General features: G+C 43.0%; 1 protein-coding gene across 4 annotated transcripts in view; it reads right to left on the bottom strand.

Moving 5' to 3' along the window:
- OSBPL9 (oxysterol binding protein like 9) overlaps positions 1 to 14,552 on the bottom strand; it is a 139,559-nt gene that overhangs the window by 124,251 nt on the left and 756 nt on the right. The window lies entirely within an intron of this gene.

The following is a 14,552-nucleotide window of genomic DNA, read 5'->3' as shown; positions in this document are numbered from 1 at the left end:
AAAACAGCCAGCCATCTCTGGAGAGACAAGATGAGATTGAAAGAACAAAGAGGGAAAGTGTCCAGCACTTTTATCTATAACCACAACCATCCTGCCCACCCACCCCCCAATAGTCACTATGAGATATTGCAGCCGAGAGCCGATACTGCCAGGGTCCTAGCTTCAACAAAGTCTTGATTAGTCAACTAAGATTTATTTAATAGCTCCTCTAGTCTAAAGCAATCTAGATTTGCAACATTGTGGATACTCTGTTAAAAGCAGATTTGACAATTCCATCTGTATGATTAAAATGGGCTTTGGGTGACAAGGAAGAAGAGATAAGGAGGAAGAAATCAAGGGACTAAACTAACAAGTATGTACTAAATAAGTAACTTTCATCTAATATTTTCAAGGTAAGTGCCTTTATAGAAATAAATTGCAATGCTAAAAATTTAAATACTGCTACAGACTATACTGCTGTTTGATATGAGGGGCAGGGAAATATCTCTTTCCACCACCACTATCCCACTCCCCAGAAAATTATATATTTTCCTGGGTGCAGGAAAATATAAACATCTAGGCATAAAGTTACCAAGTCAAGTAATCTCATGTTTTGGCTCCCTCTTGTGAATGCTAGAAGCAATAGCAACAGTTATATTAATTATATCTATCCTAGAGGTTCTCAAACTGAGATCTGCAAGGTTGGCTGTCACTTAACTTGTTTTTTAAAGAATTACTTGTTCACTCACTGCTCCCACTGAACAGCAGCATGGCTCCTCTGCATCTCCTTCATGATGCAACTGAGTGGGAGAAAATAAAGAGCTGGTTGACCTGGGCACAAAATCCAGCTGTCCTCCAAGCGCAAAGCTCCACATGGTAATATTTATACAAAGGTAGAAAGGCTGGGTAAAAGAAAGGGAAATAAGTTAACTATGTGCCATTTCTTCCTTTTCTACTTCCCCTTTGGAAGAAAAAAGCAAAGGAAGAAAGGCATGGAATATGTCCTTTTGGCTGTTGCTCAGCCCAAGTGCCCCGATGCACCTTAGTAGAGGGGCAAATGAACAGGCATGCTCCTTGCCTCATGCTCCCTGCCTTCCTTGCCTCCTCTGAAGCATATAAGTGCAGATGGTCCTGTGATGCTGCTCAGCCAGTGATCTGCCTCCCTTCTCACCAACACGGGGAAGGAAAGCATGTAGTGTGCCTGTTCAGCTGCCAATCTGCCAAGGCACAACAGACATGCTCCATGCTTTCCTTCTCAACTTTGGAGAAAAGAAGGGGATGTGGCCCTTTGAGCCTGCTGCTTGGTCAGGGCACACTGCTCTTGGTCAAGGCCCACTTCCTCCCTTCAATCCTCCAATGGAGGAAAGGAAGGTGTGCCCTTTTGGCTTCTGCTCAGCCAAGGTGCTCCAGCATGCCTCTTTCGAGTGACAGCAAAACAGGCATGCTCCATGCCTCCTTTCTCTGCTCTGAGAGCAGAGATCGCAGGTAAATTTGACAACTGCTGTGTGGCAAATGCACACTTGTGGAGCATGCCTGTTTGACTGGCTTTCTGCCAAGGTGCCCCAATGCAAACTAGGGATGTGCACGGAACTGATTCGAAGAACCGGTAATTCCACCGGTTAAATGGCAAGGGGTGTCTAGCTTTAAAAGCGGGGGAGGGTGCACTTACCCCTCCCACCACTTCCACCCCCCAGCGTCTTTTTAAAAAAGCCCCCCCCCTGCTGCCCGGATATGACCAGAAGTCCCCGACATGCCTGCACCCACGCCGGCACACATATGCATGTTGGAGACTACTGGTCATATCCAGGCAACAGGTATGTTTATTCAAATCTGGTGGTTTCTTCAAATCTGTTTTAAATTTTCTTTTCAATTTCTGATTTGATTAGTTTTGTCTTATATTGTAAGTCACTTCATGCATTTTCAAAAAGGCAGTATATAAATATTTTAAACAATACAGGCAAACCTCATTATACAAGGACTCTATATCAGGAATTTGCGGATGTCTAATTGACACCCAATTTCATTATTTGCGGATACGAAAGAGATAAAACCCATGTAGCCATGATTCCTAGAGGGCCGGATGTGACCGTGGAGGTCATTTCCAGATGCCATTTTGTCAGGAGGAGTATTCTGTGGCTCATTCCTTAAGAAACTTTTATGTGATTTCTCGCAGGAAAAAAACCAGGGAATTTGGGCCTGTGTGGGGTGCATTCCTGGACAGCTAGACACGTGTAGAGTATGGCTGGGGATGTTTTGTGCCTCTTTTCCAGCTTCCAGGAACTTAACCCTCTTCTCTCCAGAGAGGAGAGCTGGTCTTATGGTAGCAAGCATGTCTTGTCCCTTAGCTAAACAGAGGCCGCCCTGGTTGCATTTGAATGGGAGACTATTTGTGAGACTGTAAGATATTCCTCTTAGGGGATGGAGCCGCTTTGGGAAGAGCATCTAGGTTACAAGTTCCCTCCCTGGCATCTCCAAGACAGGGCTGAAAAAAATTCCTGTCTGCAACCTTGGAGAAGCTGCTGCCAGTCTGTGTAGACAATACTGAGCTAGATGGACTAAAGGTCTGACTCGGTATATGGCAGCTTCCTATGTACCCCACCCCACAGGGCCAATGCCTTGGCATCTGCCGTTTCAGCATCTGCTGCCCCTGCCCAGAAAAGAATTTCCATGGATACTGAGGTTTGCCTGTACATTTTTAGAACACAGGAACATTAAGATGTCTAAGAATCTTTGGTTTAAGAAGAGATTTAATGTAAAACTTCCACCTCATAATATCAAAACATGCTTCAGACATTAATTTCCTTCTAAAGTTTGAATTTCTATTCTTTTTATACTGTATACAAGTGGTATCTTCTATATATTTAACTCTCTTAGACATACCCATCGCTAATCCCATGCGTGGCAGCTCTCGCGAGAGTTCGTGAGTGAGCTGCCAGGAGGGAGAGAGGAAAGCAGCGGAGAAGATGAGGCCAACAGGTGAGTGGGGAGAGAAAGTGGCCGAAGGGCAGAGAAAAAGTGGCGCCCAAGAGAGAGGAAAGCAGCACGGGGCGGGGGGGGGGGTTGAAAGTGGCCAGAGGCCGAGAACAAGGAAGATCTAGAGGGGCAGATGCTCTGAAACTGAGCCAGCTAGTTCACCTTAATGAGGTCCTCAAATCAAACATTTTTATTTGTTTGTTTATCATATTTATATAATGCCTGCTGTGAGTATCTCTAGGTAGTGTACACAAGTATATAAAACAGAACACAAAATTTTGCCAAATCAAAAAGGGCATTGGCACATTTGAATGTGTTGCCCTCAGCACTCTTAGAGGGTCGCTATCTCGGTATTCCTTTTGCTCGAATGTTATGCCCGTGTCAGTCAGGAGCAGTTGAGACAACTGATCATATGTTGCTTCATTTTTATAGAGCTTTTCGGCTAGCACTTTTGTCACCTATTTTGTCTAGATTCCCAGGTAGGCCATCGACCTTTTGTGTATCTCGCCTTTTGTCTGACAGTATATTAATGTTTCCACCAAGGTGGCACATTGCAAGCTGTGTAAGGCAGTAATAAGATTGACTGCCATAAGATTGACTGAGATAGGTTTTGAGGCCATTGAGCTGTTAATGGCCACCAACATGTGCATTCTCACATGAAAGTCCTTGTTTCTCTCCGTTTTAGCCTCTGAAGAAGAATATCTACAGCAATTCCTGCTTTTTTCAGCTGTAGCTTAGGGTGTTGCTGCTGTCTAGGATCCGCTGCCCTCTAAAAGTGATTTGATTACGATGTCTTGAAGGATGTACACAAAAAGCATTTTAAAAAAACCTTTTCCTGTCAGAGTGATTACTCATACTGCTGTATATTGATTTTGATATTTCTTCTTGATTCCAATATAGCTTTACCAAAAAACCAACAAGTGAGGCTTGTGAGAACTAAAGATGATGTTGCTCTGAAATGCATGTGGATATTCACAACCACTGTAGTTCCATGATGATTCTGTGTTTCCGGACAGATTATGTGAAAGTCCTTTGGATTTTACCTTTTGCCCTTTTCTGGCTCTGAACCAAATGTATACGTTGTATTAAATCTTTTCCCACTTTGAAATGGAAACCAAACTCTTGGATTTGTTCAAAATTAGTGTTTGAATTACTGGGGAAAACATAGGGTAATGAAACTCAGAAGCCCCACATGAGATGCTCCCAATTTTAGCCAAATTATGATCTCCTGTAGTCTTCTAAAAAACAGTGGTTAAAGGGGCAAGGGGTAAAAGTAAGGGATGTAATTCGAGCACTGTTCACAACCACTGGCTTCATGAGGTCTCTAGCTATATTTGAATCCAGGAGCTTTTCTTCTGTACATATGGTATTTCCTTGCTTGGAGGAATACTGGGGGAGAATACCAGGATTGAAGATAACCATGTTAGTCTGCTTTAGGGAAAAATCCAAAAGGCAAAGTAAGGTAATACCTTTATTGGGACCAAATAAACTGTGTCAAAGCTATAAGCAAATCTTTCCTTTTAAAAAAACACCTCTTCTTCAGGCTGGATATTCAGCAAAACAGGGTGGAGGCTAGGGGGCAGGAGCTGACCATGGTAGAAGTCCGACGTTTATAGCAGTTAATATAAAGTACAAGTAGAGTTGTGTCACTATCTACACGATTGTTCAAACTGTTATCATTTTGGCAGAAAAAAACTTAACTGTGAGAACCATTTGCCACTGTGCTAACCTCCTGGCAGCGCTGCACTTTTCCTAGAACTAGGAGTGGGATCAGCCTTATGAGAAGCCCTGTTGAGACTCAGTGCAGTCTTGGAAGGCATGCACATAATGTTGTGAATTGTAGTCCTTGCCAGAGATTTCATTGTAGAACCCTATAGGGTAAGTGCTGGGAAGAACTATGCTTCCCAGTGCTTTGTGTGCATCTCCCAAGTTGGTGTTGGGATTTAAGAGGGCTCCTCTTCTTTTAAAGGAGCCCCACTGGCACTTGGCAAGAGTACAACACTGCAGTGGGAATGGTAACCTCTGCATGGTGTCAGGCTGACTGTGCACAGGCCTAATAAACAATTTGTAGGGAGCTACACTTAATATTGATGGAAGCTGTGATTGACTCCTGGGCCTTGCAATGATGTAGTAGTTACTCTGTAAGCATCTTATTGACTGTATGCATCCTGTTCAGATCCAGACTAGCTCAACTGATTGCAGTATCATCCAATTTCAGATCCATTCAAATACACAAAATTTTGCAACCGTCTGCCGTGCTTTTATGCAGGGGTGACCAACCTGAGGCTTTCCAGCTTTTATTGGACTACAACTCGTATGATTCCCAACCACAATGGCCACTAGCCAGGTATAATGTGAGCTACAGAGCAACAACAGCTGGAGAACCTCAGGGTGGCCACTTCTGTTCAAGTGTGATCAAACAGAATATGGATAGAACTATGCAAGGAATAGCTGGCTTGATTCTTAGAGCAAAACTATCCAGAAGATACGACAACCCTCTGAGTTGTCACAATGGTGGTTTTGAGAAGATGGTGCATCCAAGTCTGCTCTATTCAAAACATGTTTTGAGGAGATAGTGCAGCCAAGTCTGCTCTGCTCAATCCCATGGAGTCCAGGACACTAGAAATTTGAAAGTGGTCTGTCCACATTGAAACTAAAGGGAGTCTCAGGTGAGGAAGTGGATTAACTAAAATCAAAGGAAAAACATTTCCATCTTATCCTAATTGCTCTCTCACACACACACACAAAGACTATAAACTGTGAAGGCAGCTGATCCCTTAACATCTTCAAGTATCCTGAGAAGAGAGGAATTAGTGTTTGGCAGTGGTGGGTGGTAAGTAAGGGCAGGAGGGGCAGTGACACCCAAAACAAAAAAAGTTAATAAAGGACTTACCAGCAGCCAGGGGCAACCTTCAGAGCAGGGAGCTTCTTCCAGTCCCTCCTCTCCTGCCTGTAACTTCTTGTTCTGGTCTTACTGGCTGGAACAGCTGCTACTCAAGCTGCAATTCCAATTCCTAAAGAGGTTCCTTCTGGCACTGCCCCCAGGGAGAACTAAAATAATGGGTTAAAATGCACTTCCTGGTTGCTTCAGGGAGTATATTTTTAATACATTATCCCCTTTTTCCTGAGGGCAGTGCCAGGAGAAGCCCCCTAGGAATCAGATTGGCTGGAGCAGCATGAGTAGCAACTGTTCCAGCCAGTAAGATCAAAAAGGGCAGGGGAGGAGGGGCTGAAGGAAGCTCCCTAATCTAGAGGATTCTCTCTGGCTGCTGTTAAGTCTGATCTTTTACTAGCTTGTTTGTTTGGTGGGGGATGCAAACCCTGCTTTCTCCCTTCTGTCCCTCTTTCTGCCTTTTGCCCTTCCTTTTCTGTATTTCTCCCTGCTTTTTGTCCTGGCTTTTTGCCTTCTTCTCCACCCGCCCAACAAAACATTTCTGTTTTCTACTCTCCCCCTGCTTTTCTGCTCCCCACCCCTTTCTGTTTTCCTTAATGCTGGTAGGCTTGGACAGGCCCCCAAGCCTGCTGGTGTGGAGGAAAGGGGGTGGTGGTGGAATAGGCTTCTGCCTCAGTGACCAGGTTCTCCCCTGCCCCGCCCCTGCTCCAATGCCCACCAGCTGCTACTGGTGTTTGGAGATGTCAACCATGAGGCACCCTTTCCCCAATACTCATCTCTCTTTAACACTACTCTATGCTACATGGAAAAGGAGCGATAACTAAACTCCTATCTGATTCTATATACTCAGGAGGCTTGGGGCTAGAAAAGCAGCTTCTTACCAACCTAACCCTAAACCTCAGTAGTCGGAGCTTTACTGCCATTGCAGGAAGCTACTTGGCTGGACCCAAAACTTAGCAGCCTCACACTATTTAATTTGGGAGCAGCAGGATTTCCTAATTTTGCTTTTATTTCCATGCAGGTTTCCAATTTGACTTCTAAAGCCAGACAGACAGCACAAGATCAGTCAAGTACAGAACCAGGAACTGATTTCCTAGTAAGCATTTATTATTTTGTTTGTGTATAAATCAAGTTCACCAAGAACTTTTTTGAAAGCATATGAAGTATTGGGTTACTGCAAGCTGAAGGAGACTCCAGCAGATCAGATGAGAATGGAATTCCATGACCTCATTCAGGAGAATTATGCAAGAAGACTTTTTTTAAAATTTTGCCCAAAAGTAGCACACTGCCATAATTTTTCAAAATGTTGGTGTACTACAATAGAAGTTGTATATATAAAAGCAATTTAGATCCCTAGGAGTTTTCACTCCTGTGCCTTATATAAAATGGATTCCAGTTTAACAGGTTTTACTTAATTTTTCCCTGTGTCCATCTGTAGCTCAAACTTGGGTAGGACTACTGTTTGCCAGGGTTTTAAAACATCTTCGGCAACACAAAAACAATGGTTTCTAGTAATTTAACAATCCTGCCGTTCTATGTCGACACATACAGAAAAGGCCTACACTGCTCTTTATGCATCTCTCTTTTATAAAAAAAAGTTTGTTCTTTCTTGGGAAGTTCTAGCTTCCTAGAGACAAAGAAAAGTTTTGTCCCTATGTAGAGGTCAGAGATAAGCAGCTGACGTTTATTCACTGTCCAAGGACCAGTTCAGGCACTGGTTTTGGTCACTTTATTCACTTAAAGTACATAATATGCAACATATCTTATGAGCTAGGACCTCATCGTTCTCAGATGTGGCAACTTATGTGTTCTCAAAAGTACATCTGAAGCAGCCAAGATCTTTAGAGTACTGCACATAAACATATCAGTCAAATTTATCCAAGCCAGACAAATTACATAAGCCTGCTATAAAGTGTGCTGTCGAGTCAGTGTCGATTCCTGGTGACCACAGAGCCCTGTGGTTGTCTTTGGTAGAATACAGGAGGAATTTACGATTGTCCTCTCCTGCGCAGTAGGAGATGATGCCTTTCATCATCTTCCTATATCGCTGCTGCCCAATATAGGTGTTTCTCAGAGTCTGGGAAACATTCCAGCAAGGATTCGAACCAGCAACCTCTGGCTTGCTAATCAAGTCATTTCCCCACTGCACCATTAGGTGGCCCTGCTATACTTGCATGTTATTTTGTTGATTAACATTTAATGACTCGTAGAATCTGAGAACAAAGAACAGTATAGTAAGAGGGATAATAAAGAATTATGAGAGCCATCTGAAGAGTTAAGGATGCAAGAGTCCTTAGTTTGAGACAACAAGCATGGTGGAAACACACTCCACTTGGATCCTACCTGGTTTATGAACTTTGTCAGACACATATGCTTGCTTTGCGCATGCATACACACACGATAAATACTACAATAGTATTTTATTAGTACTATATTTAGTACTTTATTTTATTAGTACTATTAGTACAATAGTACTATTTTAACAATAAAATAGTACAGCTTTTCCTAGTATTTGGGAACATCTTTTTCACAAGTCAAGTACTTTTAGATTCATTTTTCAGGCAATGAATCAAACTGTAAGGAAACGTTACTGCAGATTTGTCCTAACACAAGAACATAGATTCAGAACTCCACCCATACTCTTGGCTTACACATCCAGAAAGTTTGACAAAACCATAACCATTAAATTAACAGCTTCACATTATGTAAGTGGCATAAGAAAGCATACAGTAACCTAAATATATCCTGTTGGAAAGCAGTTGGAGCTAAGTCTACCAGTAGAGGATCACCCAACCTACACAAGAAGAAAGCTACCAGTGGTCTTTGCACATATATCAGAGAAACAAAGAGCAGCCCCACATAAGCTATCACATCACTCCAATGATGTTACTTTAATAACGTAATGTTACCCTAAGAATAAGACTAACACATTTTCCTGACACAAGCTCTCTGCCTTTGTTGTACAGAGGACAGAAACTCAGCTGGCACCTTGTCACACCAATATATCACCATTCAGGAACAGTGGCACCTCTCAAATTTGTGCTTATCATGCAGTTCTTAAAAAACAGATAGCCTATGTCAGAAAAATAGGGGTAAGTCACCTTATGGCACAGCAGGGAAGCAACCTGTCTAGAGGGCAGGAGGCTGTTGGTTCGAATCCCGCTGGTGTGTTTCCCAGAATATGGGAAACTCCTATATCGGGCAGCAGCGATATAGGAAGGTGCTGAAAGTCATCATCTCATACTGCACATGAGAAGGCAATGGTAAACCCCTCCTGTACAGTGTTCCCTCTAAGGGGTGTGCACATGCACGCGATCGTATGTTTTTTTATGTCCGTTCAATTAATTTTAGAACCCATTCAGATTTAATCAGGAAGGCCCCACTCTGCATGCATGAGCTAACCGGGCAAAGAGGCACCTTTTACCATGGTGATTCTCTTTATTTAGCAGGGGGAGAGTAACTGGCCATATCCACCCTCAGCACAGTACTTCCAGTGACTGTTGCTGGTGTCTATCTTATGTTTCGTTTTAGAATGTGAGCCCTTTGGGGACAGGGAGCCATCTTATTTATTTGTTATTTCCCTGTGTAAACCGCCCTGAGCCATTTTTGGAAGGGCGGTATAGAAATTGAAATAATAATAATAATGATGATGATGATGATGATGATGATGTGTGCACACACTGCCTTGATACTGCCACCCAGAACAAAAGTCATTCCCCACAGAGATGAAAAAAAATTAGAGGGACCACTGCTCCTGTATTCTACCAAGAAAACCACATGGCTCTGTGGTTGCCAGGAGTCAACACTGACTCGATGGCACAATCTTTTTTCTTTATGTCAGAAAAATAGTCGAACCCGTGGAATCAAATGCCTAACTTATCCTTTTAGTTTCGATGGGAATGCTTTGAGTGATTTCCCTCATCCTGGCAGCCACTGAGTTTAACGGGACTTATCCCTCAGAAGTGTGATGTTTAGGACTGCAGCCCACATTAATCGGTATGGAGGAGTGTGTGTGTGTGTGTGTGTGTGTGTGTGTAAGAGATCCTTGATCAGGATACAAGTAACGATTTACAAGTTCACAAAGATAAACTTCATAAGGTTCACGTCCCTAGAACAAAGGCGGGAAGACCACAACGATCTTTTTTTAAACTCCTTTTGCGAGAGGGTGTCCTCGGTTTAAAATCCCCAAACACCAGCGTCGGAAAGTAAAATAAATTTATATTTCCTGTCTATTGGTTCTTGTCTCACAAGAGTTAGTCTTGTGGTAGCAAACATGACTTGTCCCCTGGTTGCATGTGAATGGGAGACTAGAAGTTTGAGCACTGTAAGATAGTCCCCTCAGGAGATGGAGCCACTCTGGGAAGAGCAGAAGGCTCTAAGCTCCCTCCCTGGCATCTCCAAGATAGGACAAGATTTTTTTTTATATAGGACAAGATTTTTTTATTGAACCAACAATCTACCAAAGCATACAGTACGTTGCCAAAGGACAATTATATACAAAGTGGTTGTTTGTACATCACATATCTACAAAGATTTACACACAAGGATTTGAAAACCCACAAAGTTATGAAGTATATGCAGGTAGTACTGTAACTCGGGGGTGGGGGATTACAAGGCACATCAGGTAATGGGTGGGGGTTACGTCCAACGTCCATTTTCATAATTTGTCCCATTGCTGTTTAGAAGAGCAAGTACGCAGCAAGTACGCAGCTTGGGGGTACTACTGGACCCGGCTCTGCTTTTGGAGGCTCAGGTGGAGGCGGTGGCCAGGGGTGCCTTTGCACGGCTTCGGCTGGTGCGCCAATTGCGTCCCTTTCTCGAGAAGGCAGATCTGGCCACGGTTACCCACGCCTTAGTCACGTCGCGGCTGGATTACTGTAACGCGCTCTACGTGGGGCTGCCCTTGAAGAATATCCGGAAACTACAGCTAGTGCAAAACGCGGCAGCGAGGGTTCTATTCGGAGCTGCCCGTTGGGAACATATCACCCCCATTTTGAAAGAGCTGCACTGGCTGCCGGTTTGTTTCCGGGTCCAATTCAAGGTGCTGGTTTTGACCTTTAAAGCCCTAAACGGTTTGGGCCCGGGGTATTTGAGGGACCGCCTGCTCCCAAGGGTTGCTGCCCGCTTGACTAGGACATCTGGGGGGGCCCTGCTCCAGGTGCCGACAATGAGGGAGGCCCGGCTGTCGTGCACTCGGAACAGGGCCTTCTCTGTTGCTGCCCCTAGACTCTGGAATGCTCTCCCGGTGGCCATTCGTTCCTCAGACTCCATCACAGCTTTTAGAAAGCTTTTAAAGACTTGGCTTTTTACCCAGGCTTTTACATAATCGTCTTTTACTGCTGTTCTTGTGTGTTTTTATTTGTTGTCTTGTTTTTATGCCTGTTTTTAGCCTGATATTTTTACTGCTTTTTACTGTATGTTTTTAATTTTTGTAAACCGCCTTGGGGTTTTCTTTTAACGAAAGGCGGTATAAAAATGTAAAAATAAATAAATAAAAATAAAAAGAGAGATACTCTTGTCTTTTTGCACATAGCCATACAAACCTTTCCAAGATAGGGCTGAGAGAGATTCCTGCCTGCAACCTTGGAGAAGCCACTGCCAGTCTATGTAGATAGTACTGAGCTAGATAGACCAATGGTCTGACTCAGTATATGGCAGCTTCCTATTTTTTCCTATTTTAGGCAGCAGTTCTAGTTAAGAAACCCATAGCCTGATTCTGAAATATCCTCGCATCCCACCAGTACACAAGGATGACTGGGGGGAGTGCCAGGCTTATGAAGTGGCAGAGGAGAAGCAGGTATGGACCTGCTCTCCTCCTCAACGGGGCTGTGGAAGCCCTCTTTTTTAAAGTGATTGTGCCGGTGATTCAGATGCCGAATCGCACTTTGGCACATCCCTAACATGCATGCCTCAAGTTCATAAGACACCAGTATAACCAAGGACTAGGTCATTTCCCTAAACTCAAAGTTCTATCCCAAGTATTAACAATTATCACCGCTACTCCTTAAATAGCCACCTTTTATCACATTGTCTTTCCCTCCCCACTTCCATCACTTCAAGTTAAACGCCTTACTTCAGGACTAACTCTTTAAGGAACAGGACCTAAACGTACACAAAAAGTTTTTATTCCTCAACCCCAATAAAACCTAGTAGTGATCTCATATCTCACATAGTTAAGCTCTAGCATTATAATGCTACTAACAAACTCTTCTATCTGCTCAGTGCTGATGCTAGGTTATCCTCAGTAAGGTGCACTCCCCCAGCCGACCCTGTGGTGCTGGCATTCCCTCCCATTGGCAGTCTGGTAGACACAGTCCCAGCTCTTCAGAGGTGGTTAATTTTTTCCTTGTTTTTATCAAAATCCAGCAATAAGATTCAACAAGTTATTTTGTTGTAACTGTTTTGCTTATTCTAACATTTCAATTGTCCTGCTGTTTGGTTACACTTTTTGCCTAGTAGTTTTTTTTAAGACTTCAACAGTTTTTTAATTATAGTTTCAAATTGTTTTATTGTAAGCCACCTTAAGTATGACTAAGTGGAGGCCAATAAATATAGTAAGTAGAGTAGCCTTGCATTTACTAGGACAGGAGAGCTGGTCTTGTGGTAGCAAGCATGACTTGTCCCCATAGCTAAGCAGGGTCTGCCCTGGTTGCATCTGAATGGGAGACTTGATGTGCGAGCACTGCAAGATATTCCCCTCAGGGGATGAAGCCGCTCTGGGAAGAGCAGAAGGTTTCAAGTTCCCTCCCTGGCTTCTCCAAGATAGGGCTGAGAGAGATTCCTGCCTGCAACCTTGGAGAAGCCACTGCCAGTCTGTGAAGACAATACTGAGCTAGATAGACCACTGGTCTGACTCAGTATATGGCAGTTTCCTATGTTCCTATGGATTGTTCCTTGAAAAAGGCATCCACAAAAAACCAAACAGGATATTAGGGATTGTAAAGGACAGAAATTAGAAGTCTCATCTTTATGGCAGTCTATGAAAAGTGTATTCACAGCTTATGCAATATGTGCAATTCTAGTCGCTCTACTTCAAGTCATATGCAGCAGAACTGCAAGTAGTACAGAAAGCATATTAGGGCATGAAATACCCATACAAACAGTACAAGTTTGCAAAAAGGCTATAGCTGGTTCTGAATCATTGTCACAAGTTTATATTAAAACCAGAAAGTACACAGTAAAACTTGTGCATTCTTCCACATGGCTGCATTAAGATCTTTATTGGAGACCATTCTCTGGCTCCCCACCCCAGTTAAAGGTAAAATTGTGCCGTCGAGTTGGTGTCGACTCCTGGCAACCACAGAGCCCTGTGGTTCTCTTTGGTAGAATACAGGAGGGCTTTACCATTGCCACCTCCTGCGCAGTAGGAGATGATGCCTTTCAGCATCTTCCTATATTGCTGCTGCCCGATATATAGGTATTCCCCATATTCTAGGAAGCATATCAGCGGTGATTCTAACCAGCAGCCTCTTGCTCCTTAGGCAATTTACTTCCCCTCTGTGCCAGGTGTAAATCACTAAGGTGACTTTTTCAGCTATGGTGCCCCATTTGCAGAACATCAGACAGGCTTTCCTGGTACCTACTTTCATCTCTCTTCAGCTACAGGCAGAGACTTTTTCATTTTTCCAGGGCTTAAGCTAATTGTTTTAGCTCACTTCTGTTGCTGCTGCAAGTTAGTCAGTCTCTAATCATTTATTTCTGTTCTTTCTGGCTGGTTGTTTTACTGCTGTATTACTTAAATTATATTGTATTACCACTTGGGAGTAGTCTTTATTGAAGGTGCAGGATATAAATTGTATAAGCAAGCTGCATGTACATTTTTTCACCAAGATAATTTTTTCACCAACTTGAAAGCCTTTCCACCAACAGTAACACTTTAATTTCAACAGTTAATTAGATCAATTCAAATTTTATTTCAAATGCACAATTATTATGTAGGATGCTACAAATAGCTATGCTAATGTTTAAGTCTAAATGTAACCGGCTGAATAGAACTTCCAGAAAAGTAGTCATGTTAGTCTGTTGCAGTAAATACAATGCAACAAGGCTCTTTGGCTTAATACAGAATGCTTATTTCTCAAGACTGGTAACAAACAATAGAAAATGATTGCCTCAGCAATGCCCTGCCTGCAAACTTCCTCTGTGTTTCAGCCTGACCACTATTGTGGACAGAGTGCTGTACTAGAGTTTTGCTCTCATCCACCTTGAAAACTCCAGCAACTGCCAGAGGCCCCTATTCCCAGCATTATTGCACTCACCCAGCCTTTCTATACAACCCTTGTTCTCATTTGTTGACTACCTATATTGCTTTCTTCAAAGCTGTCTTTTTCTGACTACTTTAGGCCCAACCTTCTACCATCCTTATAGCACTATAACTAAGCCAGAGTACATGTACATGAAATAATTACATATTCTTCCCTTGTTTATCCCTGCCTCCACTTCTGTTTCCCTTGAGTCTCTTTTTAGATTGTGAGCCCCTTGAGACAGGGAACCATCTTCTCATTCTATGTAACACACAGGTGGCACAACAGGAAAAACAACTTGAGTCCAATTAAGTCAAACAATTCTTATGGTTTTCTGAATACCATATGCTGTATTGACTTCAAGTTGCAAGAATATCACCATTAGGGGAGGCATCATAACTAACTGAACAAGTTAGTATGCGATCTTGTGTGCGTTTTTTAAATTTCAGAAGTAAATCCCAGCA

This window comes from Hemicordylus capensis, chromosome 4 (assembly GCF_027244095.1).
Source record: "Hemicordylus capensis ecotype Gifberg chromosome 4, rHemCap1.1.pri, whole genome shotgun sequence".
NCBI classification, from domain to species: Eukaryota; Metazoa; Chordata; class Lepidosauria; order Squamata; family Cordylidae; genus Hemicordylus; species Hemicordylus capensis.
This window is presented reverse-complemented; position numbering and strand designations above follow the sequence as displayed.